Here is a 16,538-nt window from a genome sequence, read left to right as displayed (position 1 = left end):
TGGCTATTGTAAATAGATGTGCTTTGAACACTGAGGTGCATATATCTTTTTGAATTATAGTTTTCTCTGGATATGTGCTCAGGAGTGGGATTGCTGGATCATATGGCAACTTTATTTTTTACCTTTTTAAGGAAACTCCAGGCTGTTTTTCACAGTGGCTACACCAATTTACATTCCCACCAACAGTATAGGAGGGTTCTCTGGAAAAGGAGCATTTCAATCACCTCAGATAATTGTGGATTTTTTTTTCTTTGATGCTAGAAGAAACTTGACAAGTGGTAGTTTCTTAAAAGTTATTGCAGCATAGAATCTAAAACTATACCAGTGAACTTTTCCTATCTTTCTTCGCCTGTTTTTACTGAGATATAATTGTGTAAGTTTATAACATTGTATAAGTTTGAGGTGTACAATAGGTTGATTTGACACACTTACAGATTGCAATCTGATTACCATGATAAAGGTAGCTACCACCACCAGCACATCACATAATTACCATTGCTTTTTTGTGGTGAGAGCATTTAAGATCTACTCTTTTGTTGTTCAGTCACTAAGTCGCGTCTGACTCTTTGAGACCCCAAGGACTGCAGCATTCCAGGCTTCCCTGACCTTCACTATTTCCCTGAATTTGCTCAAACTCATGTCCATTGAGTCAGTGATGCCATCCAACCATCTCCTCCTCTATCGCCCCCTTCTCCTCCTACCCTCAACCTTTCCCAGCATCAGAGTCTTTTCCAATGAGTTGGCTCTTCGAATCAAGTGGCCAAAGTATTGGAGCTTCAGCTTCAAGCATCAGTCCTTCCAATGACTATTCAGGGTTCATTTCCTTTAGGATTAACTGGTTTGATCTACTCTTTTAGCAACTTTCAACTATATTATATACCAATGAACTTTTCACACTGTTACAGTAAAATACACTAGATTATTCTGAATTTTGGTGGATCTTTTACTCATGCATGGTTGTCAACACATGTATTAGTCAATTTGAATTTACTGGTTCACTGAATTGTGCAGATCTTTCAAATGTTGACACATTTCATATTCATTAATGTCACTACCAGTCTCATCAGGAAAATCTTTTAGTGGGAAATCATTAAGCTCACAGTAGCAAATAAAAGTTTTCCAAACTTCTAATTTCCAACCAAAATATCAAATCTCTTTGGCAACAAATACTGTTAGTTGTTTTCCTTGAAGGGACAGGTGCCCTTTGTTCCTTTTAGAGGAACAACTGCCGAGTCCCCAAGTCTGAATAATCATAGTTTGTCTGTTGGTTATACTTTTTGGTAGGAATGAAGTTTATGAGTAAAGAGCTAGTTGAGCTCGCAAGTCATCACTTATGTGCTTTTCCTGGAGAAGGTCATTGTATCTTGATACGCAGCAGAACTGCTTAAGGCTACTTCCATTTTGACGCACTGAATATTTAAAAGATATGTGCTCAGTGGTTGAGCTTCAATACAATCAGCAACTTCTATTGCAGTTTGGTGCCACTTCCTTGATTGTACTAAGATGCCGTCAGTTTTGCCCATCATTGCTTTTGCAGGTTCATGGAAAATGTCAACACCTTGAAAAAGACAAATGATGGTCAGTGAACATGATCGCACAGGGGTCCCATGAAAGGGTCTCAGGGACTCTCAAACTTCATGGATCCACATTGAGAACTGCTGTCGCAGAGAAATTGTTGCAAATATAAACTGGGTAACATAGGTCAGGAATGTTCATTGCAGCACTATTTGTAAAAGCAAAAGCCCAGAAATAACCTTCACTTTTATCAATGAGGAAATGGGCAGACTGTTGGTATACTCATATTAAATACAATGATCTACCACACAGTAGGGCTTCCCAGGTGACGCAGTGGCTAAAGAATCCTCCTGCCATGCAGGAGACGCAAGAAACTTGGGTTCAATCCCTGGGTTGGGAAGATCCCCTGGAGAAAGGAAATGGCAACCTCTTCCAGTATTCTTGTCTGGAAAATTCCATGAACAGAAGAGCCTGGCAGGTTATAGTCCATGGGGTTGCAAAGAGTCAGACACGACTGACCACACACACACACCCTCACACACACCACAGTGTAGGATGAACATACTAAAGTTCTATCAATCGGGATAGATTTCACTGTCTTAATTTGTACTCCATAAAATCAGGGTGTGAGACAAATTCTGTAGTTCAAGAGTGTATTTCAGTGGTGATCCCAAGAATCAGAAATAGTGAGTGAGAAGAAAAGGAAGACAAACCAATAATATGTGCATTACTGAGTTACTGATAATGGTGGGGATTGTCCTCCTTCCTGCTGGGAGCTCCTTGAGGAACTGTGTAGAACACAGCTTAGAGCTATTCCTCTGGAGATGTGGGGCTGGACCATTTTCCACTGACTTCCATCCCTGACCCGCCAAGCCCCCTTGACCCCCTGGAGCATTAACTTTACTGAACTCCTAAGCTACGCACAGGCTGAACAGCCTTCTCAAGTTTGTAAAGACTCCCAGTTCGGTCGGTAAAGAACTGCTCTGGCCTGTGAGGGGGAATGCTGGCAGCTTGCCTGCAAGTCTCACTCAGTTACCCTGAAACTGAGTGGGCTGAGGGGACATGGTGTGAGCTACCATAGGTGCTGCTAGACTCAGAAACTAATGTGGAGTGAAAAAGGAAAATCCCAGGAACTCATGTACAATGTGCTCCATCTTTGTAAAGTTCAAAAATACATAAAAGTATATAATGCGTGGGTAAGAAGACAATTATATATATTATGAACATAAAATTATGGATGTTCTGGGAGCAAAATAGGCGGGAAAGGGTTTATCACATATTGGGGGACAGTCAGCAGGTTTGTCAGAAAGCACATGTCAGAGTGCAGTTGGAGATAACAGTAGCGAGTCAAAGAAGGTGGCTAATTGGTGGGTGTCTGAGACCAGTCTTCAATTTGACTGATTTGGAAAGTAAAGAGGAGCAAGCTTTTCAGCATGGGTGTGATCGGAGCAAGACGTGTCAAAGCAATCAGCATGCTTGAATGGGAGAGGGAGCTGAGGGGCAGAGGTCCCTTACCTGGCGGCGCTGGGAGGCTTCCCTGCTTTTGGGAACCTTCTCTTTGCTCTGTTCCTTTATCAGGGTCAGACAGGCAGGGCGTGGCTTGTTGGTGCTTAGGAACAGCTGGAAGAGAGTCTGTGTGGCAGAGGGAGCTCTGGCTGAGAGCTTCAGGCCTTAGAATAAAAGACAGACTTTTCCCAGGCCCACCTCCGAAGTCCTTCCTGCTGCTCTGCCTGATGCCTGGTCTCCCTGAACGGGCGGAGGGTGTTCCCAGCTTAGAGACTCCAGTGCAGCCAGTGAGGGACAAAGGGCCCCCGATGCCAAAGGTGGTGAGTCCTCCTACCTCTCCCTTCTCTTCATTCTTTTCAGTTCTGTGACTTTCTCGGGATCCTCAGTGAAATGGGGAAATGAGGAACACAAAAGGGGACAGGTGACAAGGAGACCGAATGGGTTTTGTCAAAAGACTCTCCTTTAGGTATTACTGTCATCGTTGTTAAGTATGACAGCTAACACTTACTTAGCCCTTTCTCTTAGCCAGGTCCTGGCTGTGTGTTTTCAGACTGAACATCTGTATATATGCAGAGTCTTCTTAAGCTGCTTGGACTTATCAAGGGAGCTTTGGTTGCATGTTTTTTTCTGATTTAGAAGTTTTTGAAATTAAACTGCTTCAAACTTAAGGATGAATGATTTCCTGCGGGGGAAAATATTTCCAACCTGTATAATAGAAAAAAAATTATATGAAGAATTTTATTGTTTAAAGAAATTATTTAAGAGACAAATGTCCAAATAGAAAAATGGACAAAGTATAAAGACAGGTAACTGACAAAGTTCAGATGACAAAGGAATAATCAAAGAAGTACAAATTAAAATGACACATTATTATTTTTAATGGGATACCATTTTCTTACTCATTAAAGTGACAAAGAATAAAAAAAAAATAAAACCCAGTGATGGCAGGATTGTGGAAAAACAATTTCATTCACTTTGGTAAATTGATATGACTTCTCTGGAGGGTAATTTGGCAGTGCAAATTAAAAGTCTCATCATTTTAAAGATGGGAAACTCAAGGCCTAAGAGTTTGTGATTTCCTTAAAGTTACAAAGTCACATAGTTAGGGACCAAACTAAGACTAGGACTAGGCCTTATAACCTGACCTTTAATCCACAGTCAGTTGTAGCGAAGCTTATAATAGAAATGCACTGGGGAAAACCTGAATATTTTATAATATTATTTTAAAAATTGTTTTAAATTATTATATTATTTAAAAAATTCTTGCATATTCATAATGGAATACTGAAATTATTGAATGAATATTTGATGGTATGGGAAAACTACATAATGTAGTTCTTGGTAAAAATGCTGGATATGAAAACAGTATATACTGATGTGCTGTGCTTAGTCGCTCAGTCGTGTTTGACTCTTTATGATCCCATGGACTGTAGCCCACCAGGCTCCTCTGTCCATGGAATTCTCCAGGCAAGAATACTGGAACGGGTTGCCATTCCCTCCTCCAGAGGATATACTGCTACTACTGCTAAGTCACTTCAGTCGTGTCCGACTCTGTGCGACCCCATCCCTGGGATTCTCCAGGCAAGAGCACTGGAGTGGGTTGCCATTTCCTTCTCCATTAGTCCTACCCTAAATAGGTTATATACCTACACAGAGAAAATATCTGAAGAGCTATATTATTTTCAGGTAAAGGAATTACAGGTCATTTCACACATTTTGGTCATTTGTTTCCCTTGTAATTTCCAGATTTTCTAAAATAACTAGGATAGAAAAAGTAATACATTTTAATTGATAAAAAAGGTAAAACAGCTGAAATGTCATGGGGCTATGCTAGACATGAGCTGGAGCTGGTTGACCATGGGTGCCTGTCAGGGCAGGGACCACCCATTTCCAGAAGGCAATGTGAAGGGTTCCCAGAGCCTGAGGGAATTTGAGGCCAAAGACAAGGGAACTACAGATGGTCAAAAAGCACTTGAAAAGATGTTCAACATCAGTAATTATGAGAGAAATGCAAATCAAAACTACAATGAGGTATCACTTCACAGTTGTCAGAATGGCCATTATCCAACATTTTTTCAACAAACGATACATGATAGGGTGTGGAGGGAAAGGAACCCTCCTACACTGCTGGTGGGAAGGTAAATTGATACAGCCACCTGGAGAACAGTAAGGAGGGTCTTTAAAAACCTAAAAATAGAACTACCATATGACCCAGCAACCCCAATCCTGGGCATATACATGAAGAAAACCATAATTCAAAAAGATACATACATCCCAATGTTCACTGTTGTAGTTTTTACAGTAGCTAGGATATGGAAGCAACTTTATCCATCAACAGAGAAGTGGATAAAGATGTGGTACGTATACACACTGGAATATTACTCAGTCGTGAAAAAGAATGAAATAACGTCATTTGCAGCAACATGGACAGACCTGGAGATTGTCATGCTGAGTGAAGTAAGTCAGACAGAGAAAGACAAATATCATATGATATTGCTTACATGTGGAATCTTTCAAAAAATGGTGGGTACAAATAAATTTATTTACAAAATAGAACTAGAGTCATAGATGTAGAAAACAAGCTTATAGTTACCAGAGAGTAAGGACGGGGGAGAGGTAGATTGGAATTGATATATACACACTGTGCCTGCATGCTCATTCACTTCAGTCGTGTCCAGCTCTTTTGTGACCTCATGGACTATAGCCCGCCAGGCTCCTCTGTCCATGGGAGTCTCTAGGCAAGAACACTGGAGTAGGTTACCATTTCCTTCTCCAGGAGATCTTTCCAACCCAGGGATCAAACCTGCATCTCTTGCATTGCAGGTAGATTCTTGGCTGTCTGAGCCATCAGGAAGCCCATATACACACTACAGTATATAAAATAGACAACTAATAGGGACCTATTGTATAACATAGGGAACTCTACTCAATATTCTATAATAGCCTATAGGGGAAAAGAATCTTAAAGAGTGGACATCTGTATATATATACCTGATTCACTTTGCTGTATTCCTGAAAATAACACAACATTATAAATCAACTATACTCCAATAAAACTTTTTTTAAAGACTATGGGAGATAGTAAGAAGAGAGGACTCTTAGTTCCTTGAAGTAGGATGGATACAAGAAAAAATTAAAATCACATATATAGCAATGAGAAAATACTTTTTACATATAGCAATTTTGGGACCTGGTGTCCTATAGGTGACTTACAGCAAAGGTAACGTCTAGACAACTGATGATGGCAAACTCTTCCTCACCATCTGTTCACCCTTTTATTTTTTCAGCCTTTTTCTTCTACCTTGTTTCCCCTCTACCATCTTTTAGTTTCCAGTCCCTTTCTTTGATTTCTTCTTCCCATCTGGCTTGGAAACTTCCACTGAATAAAATGATTTTCCTTTACCATTATTCTGCCCACTGAAGGCTCTCTCAAAAATAGAACTTGAATAATGCCCCTCTTAACACTGTGATTTTGTAATCTGAAGTACAAAATTTCCAAATTAGGATATTTCTAATGGAGAACTGAAAGTTAGACATTCTTGATATGTTGTTTTTCCTTTTAGGAAGTAAGATTATAGCATAATGGAGCTGGGGAAAGGAATTTTAAACTTCATCTAGTCAAAATTCTTTAATTAAATACATTTCATTTTTGCTAAATTTAGTTTCATGTTACACATCTGTCCATCAACATATTATACTTTATTAATAAGTTGGGAAATAGAGATGAGAAAAAATTGCCCATATTTCCAACCACCTTAATTATTAATGACTACTCATATTTTATAGGCCTTCCTTTTTTTGCTTTTAACACATCATTAGTTTACATTTGAGGCATAGGCTTGATGAACTGTAATTAACTTAGTCATTTCCCTATTGATGCACTTATAGATGGTCCTGTTTTTCACTATTATACAAATACTACTGACATCATGTAAACTTCTGTATTTCAGATTCTTTCCTTAGAGTAGATTTCCAGAATATTTCTTACTGGATCAAAAGCCAAATACATTTCCTTACATCTTGTTACTTCCCAATTGACAGTGTACTCAGCAAATGTAAGTGAATCTCCCAATTTAAAGATGAAAAATCAGGGCCTAAGAGTTTAAGTGACTTGCTCCAAGTTACAAAGTCACACAGATAGAGAGCCCAAGCCAAGACGAAAAGCAAGCATCTGGCTCTAGTCCTCAATTCACTAGGGACATAAGCCTTTCTTTTATCTCTTGGTTTTATTTAAACTTAGATGTTTGGGAATGTTGTCAAGTAGCTTACTCTCTGCTCTTCTCATATGAGATTTTTGAGGAATAAAATTCACACCTTCAATAAAAATGCTAAGGTCTCATGTCACGTGAGTCACATTCTACCCAATGACAGCAAAATACACGTGAAACATTTACCAAAATAGACCATATGCTAGCCCATAAAATAAGCAAATAAATTTCAAAGGGTTGAAGTCATACGAAGTATGTTTTCTGGCCCCAATAGCATTAAACTAGAAATCAATAACAGAGGCATGTCTTCTTCCTGACTGGTCTCCGTGGTTCCTGCCTGAGAACTGCTGATAGCAATATGTCTTCAGGAAATGCCAAAAATGGGCTCCTTGCCCCTCAGCTCAAAGCAATAGTTGTTATGCCAGATGATCAGTGCAAAGATATCAGTCTATCTGACTATAGAGAAAAATATGCTGTGTTCTTCTTTTACCCTCTTGACTTCACCTTTGTGTACCCCATGGAAATCATTGCTTTCAGTGATCGGGCAGAAGAATTGAAGAAACTCAATTGCTGGTCTTTCTTGGTGGTGCAGTGGTTAAGAATCTGCCCACCAAAGAAGGGGATAGGGGTTCGATCCCTGGTCTGGGAAGATTCCACGTGCTGCGGGGAAACTAAGTTCATGTGCTACGACTACTGAGCTCGCATGCCACAACTACCGAAGCCTGTGACCCTGAGCCTGTGCTCCTCAACAAGAGAAGCCTCTGCAATGAGAAGCCTGAGGACCACAATAGAGAACAACCCCTTCTTACTGCAACTAGCAAAAGCCCTTGAGAAGCAATGAAGACCCAGTGCAGCCTAAAATAAATAAGTTAAAAAAAAAAAAGAAACTCCACTGCCAAGTGATGGATGTTTCTGTGGGTTTTCACTTCTTGTCACCTGGCGTGGATTAACACACCCAAGAAACAAGGAGGACTGGGGCCCGTGAACATTCCCTTGATATCAGACCCCCAGGGCACCATTGCTCAGGACTATGGGGTCTTAAAGGCTGATGAAGGCATCTCATTCAGACCCTTTTTACTATTGACGATAAAGGTATCCTTTGAAAGACCACCACCAACGACCTTCCTGTTGGCCACTCTGTGGATGAGACACTGAGACTAGTTCAGGCCTTTCCATTTATTGACACACATGGGAAAGTGTGCCCAGCTGGCTGGAAGTCTGGCAGTGATACCATCAAGTCTGATGTCCAGAAGAGCAAAGAATATTTCTCTAAGTAGAACTGATCTCTGGGCCATTTTAGGGCCAGGCTGCAGTAGAGGGCCTTGAGAACAAAACCTCCTTTGTCCTATTGCCATGCTTAAAAACAAGGCCTTGCACTCATTCTAGATGTGGTATGGGATAGGACAGGCCTTTCCTGCAGGCGGTGGGGAAGCAGATCTCTCTTCCTCTGTACAGAATGACCTGAGCTGTGTTATGGGGCAGGCCAACTGATGTGTACAGTAGTAGGGGTATATAGTAGCAGGGTATCACTTTTAATCTTTTGTAGTTTCTGTTAAACTTGAGCTAAAGGGAAAAAAGAAACTAATAGCAGAAGGTTATCTCAAAAAATTTCAAATATTTGGAAACTAGATAACACATTTAATTCAAAGAAGAAATTAAAAGGAAATTAGAACTTTTTTTTTTTACTTCTTGAAATGTGTACTGTCTTTATTCACAATTTCACAAAGACAGAGACTGAGGCTTAGAAGTTCAGCTTAAACAATTGGTTGGTAAGTGGTGACTCAGACTCAGAGACCTAGTGCTTCACTGTTACCCTAAAATGCCTTTCTTCACCTAGTTCTTCCATGTATACTGGGTCCATGGATGCCTGAACTTAATCAGAAGTGTAGAATGTATTTTGACTGTAACAAAAATGAAAACCAAAAAAAAAAAAAAAGAAAATGAAAACTATTGCATATCAAGATTTGTTGGATGTCGCTAAAGCAATTCCTGAGGAGAAATTTGTGACTAAATGACTAATGACTATATTAGAAAAGATGAGTAATACAGTCATCTGTATTGTACTAAGTGACAATATTAGGAAAGAAGATCACAGATCATTGACCTAAGCAATAAGGAAAGAAGAACAAATTAAATCCGAAGTAAGCAGAAGAAAGGAATTAATAAAGATCTGAGCAAAAACTAATACAATAAGAAACAGAAAAACATTAGAGAAAATCAATGAAACCAAAAGATGATTCACTGAGTTCAATAAAATTGATGAACCTCTAGTCAGACTGATCAAGAAAAAAGGGACACAAATTACCAATCACAAGAATGAGAGAGGTGCCTCCTGGACTGTGTGTTACTTGGCCCAAACTGAACTCTATTTCTTCTCCTTTTTCTCCTTCCCTTTCTGGTCATCCTCCTACTGCTCCTTTTAATAGATTTATTTCCTGATAATCACAGTTACTCACGTTCAAGGCAGATAATTTAGAAAACACACAGAGAAAACCGTAAAGATCATCTTTGTTCTCCTCTCCCACTCTTAGAAATAACCACTGCTTAATATCTACATTCTTGCCTTTTCTCTAAGCATCTTCTCCCCAAATTGTATCAGACTATGCATAATTTTTGTAAAAATATTTATTTACTTGGCTGCCTCGGGTTTTAGTTGTGGTGCACAGACTCTCTAGTTGTGGCGTGTAGGCTTAGTCGCTCAGCTGCGGTTGGGGTCTTAATTCCCTGACCAGGAACAGAACCTGTGTCCCCGGCATTGCAAGGCGGACTCTTAACCACTGGACTACCAGGGAAGTCCCTATGCTTGTTGTTATACGCATGCATCACAATTTTAAAGCGAAAACTAACAATAGAGCCCTACACCAGTGTGCTGTTTGCCATGAGATAAACAGAACTGGAAATGTGTTCAAATCTTGAGTCCATCTTCAGTTTCACAACCTTGCTTTGACTGTCCTACCCACTCCAAGCTCCATTTTGCCATCTTCCAAGACCTGCAGGGACCCAGCCTTATGACTTTTTGGAAAGGATTTGAAATCTTGAAGAGAATGTAAGAGAGAGATTCTCTCTTCCTTGACGGTTTGCATTTGAACTTCAACCTTAGGGGTAACATGAAAGATTTGTTTCCTGCCCAGGGAATTTCTTGATGGCAGACATGAAATTAAGGGACACTTGCTCCTTGAAAGGAAAGCTATGACAAACCTAGACAGTGTATTAAAAAGCAGAGACATCACTTTGCCGACAAAGGTCTGTATAGTCAAAGCTATGGTTTTTTCAGTAGTCATGTACAGATGTGAGAGTTGGACCATAAAGAAGGTTGAGCACTGAAGAGCTGATGCTTTCAAACTACGGTGCTGGAGAAGACTCTTGAGAGTCCCTTGGACAGCAAAGAGATCAAACCAGTCAATCCTAAAGGAAATCAACCCTGAGTATTCACTGGAAGGACTGATGCTGAAGCTGAAGCTCCAATATTTTGGCCACCTGATGCAAAGAGCCAACTCACTGGAAAAGACCCTGATGCTGAGAAAGACTGAGGGCAGAAGAAGGGGGAGACAGAGGACGAGATGGTTGGATGGTATCACCGACTCAGTGGACATGAGTTTGAGCAAACTCTGGGAGATAGTGAAGGACAGGGAGGCCTGGAGTGCTGCAGTCCAGGGGGTCTCGAAGAGTTGGACATGACCTAGCGACTGGACAACAAGGAATTTCAGACAATAGCAAGTGCAGACGGTGACCCACACCTCCCAGGGATGATTGGTCTCTTTTAGTTTAGTAATAATAACAACAGGTATTGGTGACAGGTGCTCTACATGCATCATTTCCTTGAACCCTCACATTGACAAGTGAAGAAGGTCCCCCCTTTATATGTTAAGAACTGAAGGCCCAGGACTTCCTGGTGGTCCAGTGGTTAAGACTCAGTGCTTACACAGCAGGGGGCATGGGTTCGATTCCTGGTTAGGGAACGAATAAATTCCCCATGGCAGCACAGCGCTATCAAACACACACAAAAAAGACAACTTTCCCAGGGACACAGAACTAGTACATGGGTGGAGCTACTACTTGAGCCCAGGTCTTTCTAACTCAAGACCGAGAACTTGTAGAATTAGTGCCTTCATGATGAAATGAAGGGACCTTACTGCCTTGGTTTCTTGTTTTTCCACAGTCAGACTTGAAAAGCTGTCAGGGAAGTGCTTCAGGCTACATCACGGGCCCATGATTGGCTTGCAACAGGCACTTTCCAAGCCTGACCTGGGACACTAAATGCAAAAAGCAGTCAGTCCTTACCATGTTTATCTGGCTAGTTCTGGGTATAAGTTCTCATTCTTCCAGACTCCTCCCTGTGCCGTTTAAATCATAGCTGGCGTCTCACCCTCCTGTCCCCACTAAAGGCATTTATAGACTTAACCACGATGCCAGCCTCTGTGTTGCCAGCCTCCTTCAGTCTTCATAATAATCTTGCCAGGAGGCACGGTAAGTATACCCATTTCAAAGATGGAGAGACTGAGTCCCAGAGACTCAGCTTACATGGAGCTAAGCAGCAGAGCTGGGATTAGACACCTGGTTTCTGTGACACCAGAGCATACTCTATGCAACCTCCATCTCTGCCTCACCTGCTGGGTGGTACCCTTTCTCACATCAAGCTCACTGACTCTTTTGGATGTCTCCCTGTGTCTGTGCTCCTAGTTTGGATGAAGATGTCAAGTTGCTCAGGCTCCTGGCTCTCCAGATGCTTCATCACACTGGTCTTCCTCCAGCTGCCTTTGCACATGTCAGGTAAGAGTTTCTGAACCTCTTTCCCTGCCTGGGACATTGGGCAAAGGGGTCCAACAGAGTCAGGGACAGCACTCTGGGGAACGTGTACTGCGCTATCTGCAGCATGGCCCTCGGCCAAGAGAAGACCGTAGCCATGGTCATAGGAGATAAACGCAGGGTAGGAAAAAAGCCTGAAGTCCCTGGTGGTTCCAGAGAAAACTCCTATGCTAGTTGAAACTTGAGAAAGCAATTCTGGATTTTTAAAATGCTATCAATAGCAAATGTTTATTGTGGACAATTTGAAAAAATACAGAACATTTTAAATAAACCCCTAAATGGCCTAGAATCTCATAAATTGGAAAGAACAACTGCTAACAGTTGGGGGCATTTCTTTTTTTTTAACCACTAAAAAAATTGAAATATAGTTAATTTACAATGTTGTGTTAGTTTCAGATGTATAGCAAAGTGAATCAGTTTTATAGATCTATATATATAGACATATATATGTCTATACACTACATATACGTGTATACACTATATATATATACACTATGTCTATATATATACATACACACATATATACATATATATATGTATATAGTGAAGGGATTTCTTTGAAGACTTTCTTATATGTCTATATCTCTGAGTGTTCATGTGTTTACATGTATGTATTCTTCTGCTCAGGTTTATTTATTCCCCTCCACTTACAATGTCATGAACATTGTTCACCCACGTCCTTAAGTCATTCTCTGCAGCATGATTTTTAAGGGCTGCATAGTATTTCATTGTGTGGTTATGGCATAACACAATTATTCAGATCTCCATTTCTAGACATCTGAAGGTTTCCATTTTTTCCTTATATTATAATAAATGGTACAATGCATATCTTAGCACATATTTTGGGAAATGATTCTGATCTTAGAATGTGTTTCTGGAAGTAGAATTAATAGGTCAAAATGGTATGACTCTTTTAAAGATTCTTGAAACATGGAGCCCTGTGGCAGAGCTGAGTGGTTTTAGAGCCAAGAAAGACTGTGGTCTTGGGTCCCAGATGGGGAGGAGTCATGGACCTCTGCCAATCTCTTTTGTCTTTTCTATCTGTCCCCCCCTTCTCTTACTACTGCCATTGTCTCTCACTAAGAGCTAAGTGCCGGATCTCATTAAATGTCCCAAGAACCCAGTGGAATAGAGTTGGCAGGCCAGGCTTGGTCAGCCTCAGTCTCTGGCCTGGGGTCACGCAGTGGTGAGCGAAAGACTTGCATCCAGCTTATGCTCTTCACCGCTTGACATAAAGCCTCTTCTGCTGTTATTTCCTTCTCCACGTTGTCTCTCCTTTCTCCTTTCTCTCCTGCCTAGACATTCGGCTTCCTGCTGTAGCTCTATAGAAATTGGTTTGCCCTGGCCAATAAGGCTCAGGGCAAAGAGTTCACTGACTCTGTTCTATCCCGGAATGAGGATTTAAAGGGGAAGCAGGTGGGTGCTCACAAGATGATAGGGGATTCCTGAGGGCGCACCTCCAGTTCTCCAAAGTCTCTAGGTAGTTTTTCCATATAGGGTAGGGTGAGATTGTGGTTTAGGTGCTGATTTTGTTTTGTTTTGTTTTTTGTCTTGTCTTATACCTTTTATATTTATATTATATTATATTTATATTCTTTTTAAATTTAATTTAATTTATTTGACCATGCTGCACAACATGTGAGATCTTAGCTCCCAAATGAGGAATTGAACCCATGCCCCTGCATTGGACGCAGAGTCTTATCCACTGGACCACCAGGGAAGTCCCTAGATGCTGAGTTTTTCTACATTTACTTTATTACTGGCTGTGCTGGGTCTTCCTTGCGGCCCATCAGCTTTCGCTAGTTGTGGTGAGCAGAGGCTGCTCTCTGGTTTTGGTGCTCGGGCTTTTCGTTGTGGTGGCTTCTGCTGTTGCGGAGCACAGGCTCTGGAGTACGTGGGCTTCGGTAGTTTCTGAGTATTAGCTCAGTACTTGTGGTGCACGGGCTTAGCTGTCCTATGGCCTGTGGAATCTTCCTGGAACAGGGATCGAACCTGTGTCCTCTGCATTGGCAGGAGGGTACTTAACCACTGGACCATCAGGGAAGTCCAAATTGCTGAGTATGACTCATTGTCTTCAGGCAGGGTCACTGAAACCAATCCTGAGAGATAAACATCTCACTTTAAAGTCATCCCTTGGTCATCCAGGCTTTGAGTTGCTGGGAGAAGCAGAGACCCTCACCATCTTGGCTTCAGGTGCCTCTTGAGGTGACAGAGGCTGTTGGGATGTGCCCGAGACACCTGCCATTCAAAGTGGGGCCCTGGCATGGGAGAAGCTCTCAGTGGGCGGTCACAGGTGCTTTCTCTTTCAGCCGAATCTCCAGGGAGCTTCTCGCCATCGGTGGTGGCTCTTGCTGTGATCCTACCCGTCCTGGGGATTTTCATCATGGTGGGCGTTTACATTATCTGGAAGCAAAGAAGGTCAAAAGGTAAGTGAGTGGTAAGGGAGCCCAGACCGGCAGGAAATACTACTGCAGACTCTCTGGGGAAAGGCTGGGAGGATGCGATACGGATCTAACAGTTATGCATAAGTTGTCTGGGAGAACACTGGTAAAGCCATGCTCTCGGAGACCACATTGCAGAGAGGATCAATAGGAAGCTCCTGGGCAGGGCTGTGAATTCTCATCTTTAGAGAAATTAGCACATAACACATCATGCCAATCTTCTCATTAATTAAGAACTCCAGTTGTATCCATTGGATGAAACCTTTAATAGGGTTGCACTTCATGGCTCTCAGGGTTGCAAAGGATCTTGAAAGTCACATAATCCAGCACTCCTTTCTGCATCTGATGGTTTGAAGACCCTCTAATCCTTTCTAATGGTCACACACTCATAGTGACAGGGAGCAAAATCCTGCTCAGGCCGCCTGTGGACGGCTCTGCTTGTTAGAAAAGCTGCCGCTGCTGCTAGGTCGCTTCAATTGTGTCCGACTCTGTGCGACCCCATAGACGGCAGCCCACCAGGCTCCTCCGTCCCTGGGATTCTCCAGGCAAGAATACTGGAGTGGGTGTTAGAAAAGGGCCTTCCTTAGGAAAAAAAAAAAAAAAAGACCCTTCCTTAAGCTGACATTTCTCTCTCTCCCTTCCAGAGAGGCTTCTCTATGAACATGCGCTGGAGGTAGGTAAGTGTCCTGGGCTGGGTGGAGATGTTTCTCCATTTTGTTCATTTTTGTGTCCCCAGGACCCACTAATCTAAATTCTGGACCTGCAGATCCCAGCATCTGCTGTCCTTGGTGGTGCCAGTGGTGAGGTGGGGGATCAGAACCTGTCATTTCCACTTTCTGATGACTCTTTCTTGTAATATCTTGCCTTCCAATGTGTTTGTTGATGTTGTCTGTGAACTCATGGCTTGATCTCATTCTGGGAGAGTCATGTAGGTCTAACACAGGGGACATGTTTATTCATTCAACAAGTAATTGATAATTCTCTACTAAGTGGTGATGCTTGTGACACAATGGTGAGTGAAAGTGGACACAATCTTTGCCTTCTTGGAAGCTTTGATCCAGTCAGAGAGGTACACGTGAATTTACCGCCTGAGCTACCAGGGAAGTCTTGTACACATGAATTTAATGGTGAGACAAATGTCCACAAAGGTGGACGTTCTGAAGCCTGGAGAGGTGGTGACCAGGTGAAACTAACCAGACTTCAGGGATAGAAGAAGACTTTCCAAAGGAAGTGATGTTTGACCTGGAGGATGGATTGACATGGGGGAAGAGAGAACAGAAAGCCACCCACAGCAGAAGAGCTTGAGAAACTGACATGGTGCCTGAATGAGGGGAAAGGGGGCAGCAGATGATGCTGCAGAGGGAGGCAGGGACCAGCATGTGAGGCCTTGGGGATCACATGAAGATCTTCACTTTTCTCCGTGGAGCAGTGGTGAAGCTGTGAATAGGATATCCCGACCAGAATTACGCTTCCAGAAAGTTCTCTTTGGCTGCTGTGTTGAGAGGAGACCAGAGGGAGGAGACAGAATGTGAGGGCAGTTTGGGCCACTCTTTCTGGCATCCTGATGAGAAGTGATGAAGGCCCGGATAAGGGGGAGGAGGTGGAGATGGAGGAGGATATGTTCAAGAGCCCATAACCTCTGTTAGAAGCAGGGATCCTCAAGAAAATGGCACAGAATCTCATTTTTTTTTTTACTTTTCTCCCTCTAGAAAATCTTCTCTCAGACCATGCAAAAGAAAAAGGTAATTATATGTATAGCATAAGGGGTAGGGAACAGATAGCATGTTTTTTCTCCTTCTACATAAATGCTGATAGTCACTCGTTAAACGTACAATATACATGTGTGCATGTGTATATACACGCACACATTCCCCACACATATCTCCTCTGTTGGTATTATTGGACTTTGCTTTCCAGTATCAAGGGTTGGTAGCTACGGGTGAGGGGACTCCTGTGGTCAGAATTCATTGGTCCGTTCATTGACTTTTCCACCAATCACCTAAAAAGAAGATCTATATACCATGTAAAAATATATTAAAATGGTATTATGGGGGACTTCCCT

At 41.9% G+C, this 16,538-nt stretch overlaps 1 pseudogene; it reads left to right on the top strand.

The window, feature by feature from the left end:
- Positions 1–7,576: 7,576 nt before the first annotated feature.
- LOC122676468 lies at positions 7,577–8,509 on the top strand (annotated as a pseudogene).
- Positions 8,510–16,538: the final 8,029 nt, after the last annotated feature.

The sequence above is a fragment of the Cervus elaphus genome, chromosome 20 (genome assembly GCF_910594005.1).
Source record: "Cervus elaphus chromosome 20, mCerEla1.1, whole genome shotgun sequence".
In the NCBI taxonomy this organism is placed as follows: domain Eukaryota; kingdom Metazoa; phylum Chordata; class Mammalia; order Artiodactyla; family Cervidae; genus Cervus; species Cervus elaphus.
The sequence above is the reverse complement of the archived record's forward strand: the minus strand, read 5'-3'. Positions and strand labels throughout refer to the sequence as shown.